Below are 6,000 nucleotides of genomic sequence, written 5' to 3' on the forward strand. Positions count from 1 at the left end.
TCTCTAACTAGAAAATATAAGCCAGCAAGAGACTCTGTGAGTCAAAGAATTCTTTGATAATCTGAGCTGTAAATGGCCAAGCATGATAATAAAAAATTATAATATTCTCTAAACATTTAATGGAACTAGGACCCTTAAAAAATCTAATTCAGTGTTTGTCAACATGACTATTGCCAGGTTTTTCTTTGTGGAGCATTCCAGAATTCCACGAAGCCATGCGAAGAGAATTGGAGAGCTAAGTATATATGGTTATTATGAGCAGTACTCTGTTGGTTCACTCAAGGTCCATTTCAGTTAGCTGGGAAGGTTAAAGGATCCCTGAGTCTCTAAGTACATTACAAGAGCATCTTTATTTGCCATTACTATGCCACATACTCAAATCATAAGATGTATGATCTATAAAGCAATGAGTAAGAGTCAACAAATTCAACATCATAGAAAAATTACAAAATTGCAGTTAGTATTTGTTCTAGTATATTTTCAAGTACTGATCAGAACCTCTTAATGATACAAATTAATGGAATAATTTTCAAATATATTCCTTTAAACATTGGCATTTTCAAAAAAAAAATGTCATGAAGAACCTAGGGGTAAGACAGGAATAAAGACACAGACCTACTAGAGAATGGACTTGAGGATATGGGGAGGGGGAAGGGTAAGCTGTGACAAAGTGAGAAAGTGGCATGGACATATATACACTACCAAATGTAAGGTAGATAGCTAGTGGGAAGCAGCCGCATAGCACAGGGAGATCAGCTTGGTGCTTTGTGACCACCTAGAGGGGTGGGATAGGAGGGTGGGGGGGAGGGAGACGCAAGAGGGAAGAGCTATGGGAACATATGTATATGTGTAAGTGATTCACTTTGTTATAAAGCAGAAACTAACGCACCATTGTAAAGCAATTATACTCCAATAAAGATGTAAAAAAACAAAAAACAAAAATATTGGCATTTTCAGAGAATTTGGTAGAAAGATTTAAAAAGAGAAAAATAAAATCTTGTGCCTATTAGAATTAAAAAGTCTGAAAATAAATTCTTTGTACCATTTCTCACTTAACTGAAAAAAATTATCTTATTTTCAGAAAATGCCCTTTTGTTCTTCAAACTAGAAATGAAACTGGACCAAGTAAGATCCATTCAATCACAAATGTTCATTGGGTGCCTACTATGAGCCAGACAGAACAGATAAAACCTCTGTCCTGTGGTGCTTATGCAAGATTTATTTGGGTTTTTTTTCAGGTTCTCATTAGTTATCTATTTTATACCTAGAATCAACAGTGTATATATGTCAATCCCAATCTCCCAATTCACCCCACCCTGCAAGATTAATTTGAATATTTATTTCTTCATCTGAATATATCACTGACTATTTCATCTTAAAAGGAAGATGAAGATAAATATTTCACTAAACTATTTCTGTCTTATAGATCTCAGAAATATTCCTTTTTTTCAATAGGAGGTGAAGCATAATTTACTGAATGGCAAGAGAAAAAAGGGCACAGAACCAGGAATTTCAGCACTACGTATCTTGTTGAGCATTGCAGACTTCCTGTCAGCTCTCTGGTTCCTAATGCTCACAGAGTGGCTGTCAACACCTCTTGGATCCACCACAATTCACTGCCAAGGTGATGATGAAAGGAATCATTCTCTCTGAGGTTCCAGCACACACGCGGCTCATTGACCCATTTATCCCCAGTGGTACGACCAGCAAAAGAATCTATTATTTGGACTCTGATAGCTACTGCCCACTTTTCCGATTTGTTTTGTTTCATCAACAATGCGTTATTTTCCTGGAGATTCAAAAGGCAGTGAAAAACCAAAAGGACTCCGTATAATACAAGGAGTGTCCACTAGTTCCAACTAGTCATACTTCTAACTGATAATCAAATCATCCAACCTAAATAAAAAATAAGTTGCAGAGCCAAATCTCAGTTGTTTCTGTAATTTTGTGGTGGATTTTGAAAGAGATTCCCAACTGAATGTGAAGTATAAATAGACAATATCATTGATTCGTCAGGTGAAGAGGAATGCAGTTCTATTCTATGAAAAAGATTGTCTTAAACTGTTTGGTATGTTTCTCAAACATGAGAAAACAATGAAGGGCATGTCATCTTTTTTAAAAGGTACAACAAGACCATGATGGAATATTAAATTTACTTGGGGTCAAAAATAAAGATTCCCTTTTCATAATTAACACATAGTACCTATTCTAAGTGCAGGGCTAGTCTACCTTGTTACTAAAAGTGTGGTCCATGGGTCAGCAGCATGGACCAGATCTGGACGCTTGTTAGAAATGCAGAATTTCAAACCCTATCCCAGACCTATTCAATCAGAACCAACATTTTAGCAAGATCCCCATGTAAGTCTTATGTGCATTAAGATCTGAGGGTGGGTAGATACATACTAAATACATCATACCTCCACAAGGCACTCTTACATAGGTGCCCAATTTTAATAAAGGATGAAGAAATGGTGTATAGATTGTGAAGGAGACAGATTAGTTCATACTTGTCTACTTGGTAGACAAGACAGTCGCACACTCAATGTTCGAAAATTTTGCTCTTCCTTGGAGATACAAATATTCAGCTAGTAAACCATACATATTACAAAAATATTATTATATTGGGGAAAAAGAATTCTGGAAATTAAAAGGCTTATAAACTGGGCTTAAATTTATGCTTCTTTTTTCAAAGATAATTATTAAACAAAACATATTACTTTGATTTACTAAATGAAACTACAATTGCATCTTTTCCTGTGGCATGGAAGAATGGTATGGGGGTTAAGCAAGGTACTTTGGAATGAGAGGTTAGACTTCAGTCCTACCTCTGCCACATGGCGGCTATGAAATCATAGGCAAGTTAACTTCCTCAGTTGCAGAGGATTTAAGAAGTGCTGTGGGGTGGTAGTTAAGAGAATCTGCCCTGGAGCCAAATCTCACTTCTGGCCTTAGTAGCTATGTAACTTTGGGGATATGACAACCTTTCTGTTTCCTTACCTGTATAACGGGGGATACAATGACCCACTTTTCTTGGGGTTGACTATGTAAGGTGTTGAGAACCAGGGCTGGCCTGTAATAATAACTCAATAAATTAGCTATCATTATTATCACCTCACAGTCCATTACCTAACACAGTGTCTGGCACATAACAAGCACTCAAGAAAATACTAGTTGAGTCAGTGAATAAAAGAGGGCTTCCCTGTTGGTGCAGTGGTTAAGAATCCACCTGACAGTGCAGGGGACACAGGTTCGAGCCCTGGTCCGGGAAGATCTCACATGCCGCGGAGCAACTAAGCCCGCGCACCACAACTACTGAGCCTGTGCTCTAGAGCCCGTGAGCCACAACTACTGAGCCCGCGAGCCACAACTACTGAAACCCGCACGCCTAGAGCCTGTGCTCCGCAACAAGAGAAGCCACCGCAATGAGAAACCTGTGCACCGCAATGAAGAGTAGCCCCTGCTCGCCGCAACTGGAGAAAGCCCGTGTGCAGCAAAAAAGATCCAACTCAGCCAAAAATAAATAAATAAATTTATTTTAAAAATTTAAAAAAAATAAAAAAGATTGTAAAGAGTAAAAGAGATGGGTAAAGTACTTAATGTGCTTAGTGGAATATCTTGCGTTTAATGCGTGTTCAGTAACCAGGAGCAATAAGATCTTTGAAATTGAAATTTTTTTGTGAGATGCAAATACATATTTAATTTATTAAGGGGTTAAAATGGTTATAAAATCAACAATTATCTCTGAGAAAATACATATACAAAATACATGATTAACTGTGTGCCTGAAGGTAAATGATATTCTGTCTTTAGCTATAATACGAACTAATTTTAAACCTCCATACATGAAATTGGAGGTTGTAGGGGAACAGTAATATGAAACACAGCCCTTGCAGAACTTCTACAGGGCTACCCTTTGCTTTAACCTGACTTTTCCATTCCCAGTCCTAGCATGAATTCTACTACCATCTTCAATGATTGATGGGTATGGGCCACACACAGAAGTCTTTCCAACTTTCTATCACCCTGGGTTACTAAGTAACCTTGTGAGGTTAACCAAGTAGCAGTATAGAGCCTTTTTAGAATTATGAATGATCTCCACGCCTGAAGGAAATAATAGTTCATTGAAAAAATAACTTCGGGAGAAAAAAGGAGGCTCGTTCAATATTTTAGCATTCAGCTTAAAAAATGGCAACAGAGAGAAAAATCTGAAAAGATAGTTTTAAAAATATTTTTCAACCATTAACTTTCCCATTGCTATCAAGGGGCCGTATGTCAGTGAATAACTAAATATACTCACTAGGAGTGGGAATTTAGGTAAAACGCAAATAGATGAAAACATCCTTAAGAACTGCTAAGCTGCTCTGTCTTTTAGTTATTACTTTCCCTGTGAATTATCTGCTACATTTTCAAGCACAAAGCACAGTTAAGGTGCATCTCTGACTGACAATACGTAAGGCAGACTCAAATTCCTGATCTGAAGGGCACATGTGTGTGAGCAGAAAGAACATGCCTCTTTGAGGGCAATAAGAGCATTCACTGTGCTTTAGAAGGTTAAACACAGATTGTAAATGACCGCTTACAAAGAGGCACAGGCAAATAAAGATGATAAAAGCAGAGCTGCCAGATGGGTGTGCAGGTGGACCCGCACCCCTGAAGCCAGAGGAGCCTTGAGGGGTCAGTAAAGCATAAAGTGAAAAACCCTCATCTAAAGTTAAAAAACAAAAAAGCATTTTGGAAATAAGGGATACTTAATATCCAGCATCCCAGCATCAGTGGAAATCATGGCAGGTGGGTGGGAATAGAGTTCACAGCAAAAGTATGGTGTGTAGAATATGCGTGTGTGTGTGTGTTTGTGTGTGTGTGTGTGTGTGTGTTGATAGGGATCTACTGTTTAAGGCTTTTGAATTTCATGGACCAGTAAAATTTCAAATAATCATTTTGGAAACAAACACAGGGTTATCAGCTTTTTATTTTGCCAACATTTTCCTAGATTCTTACCTTAGTTGATACTCACAATGAAATCTCTTTCACTGCATGAAAATTCTATCAGCCTAGATGTCTACATAACACACGGTACCAAAAATAATATAATCACCTGGGGTGCTATTATTTTTCATCACCATGCCAAATATTTTGTGCTGATTATATTACTGTTTAAAATGACTAATATACCTACTTTTCTCTATTTTATGTTTACATGAAATTGAATGTGAGCTTGGAGATGAAAAAAGGTTTACTCATTTGCTTTTGACTCTTTTTAAAAAAAATTTTATTTTATATTGGAGTATGGTTGATTTATAATGTTGTGTTAGTTTCAGGTGTACAGCAAAGTGATTCAGTTATACATATACATATATCCAAACTTTTTCAGATTCTTTTCCCATATAGAGTTCCCTATGCTATTCAGTAGGTCCTTGTTGATTTTATTTAAAAGGGTAAGGCAGCAGAAAAGGATTAGTATTTAACACCTTACTGTTGGGAAGAAAAGTTACAACATTTATCTTTTACGTAGTGCTCTTATGTAGTGTTAGGGTTTTTGAAACTTTTAGTGACCTACCAGAGCATTCAAATGCAACAAACAGATAGTAAATTACACTTCAATGTCTAATAGATCACTGAACAGTTTTTTGTTTACTTAGTATTAAAGTAGCCTTCATAAATTTATATTTCAGCAGGATTTTATCTTATAAATTACAGATTTGCCTAAGCCTATTCTAAGATCTAGTGACACTTAAGTTATTTTAATTTATGAGCTATTACTGTCATTTTGTAAAGTTATTTTATATCAGAGAAATATCATATGTAGGTAGGAGATTTGAAGAGGTATATATTTTGATTACATACTTCCTATTTTTTCAGCCTTTGTCTCTTTGATTTAGCCTCAGCACTAAACTTCTGGCATGTTTCTTTAGTAAAGAACCTTTAATTGTCAGTATCTCCCTAAGTTTTAAAACTAGAACAAAAAACTAAATTTTTTTTTTTTTTTTTTTTTTTTTTTTT

At 36.2% G+C, this 6,000-nt stretch overlaps 1 protein-coding gene across 2 annotated transcripts in view; it reads right to left on the reverse strand.

Annotated features, from left to right (window-relative positions):
• The window catches only part of FREM2 (FRAS1 related extracellular matrix 2), a 158,967-nt gene that overhangs the window by 82,310 nt on the left and 70,657 nt on the right, over positions 1-6,000 (reverse strand). The window lies entirely within an intron of this gene.

Source organism: Aethalodelphis obliquidens, unplaced genomic scaffold (assembly GCF_003676395.1).
Source record: "Aethalodelphis obliquidens isolate GAN/ISIS:26980383/991018 unplaced genomic scaffold, ASM367639v1 scaffold16, whole genome shotgun sequence".
NCBI lineage: Eukaryota > Metazoa > Chordata > Mammalia > Artiodactyla > Delphinidae > Aethalodelphis > Aethalodelphis obliquidens.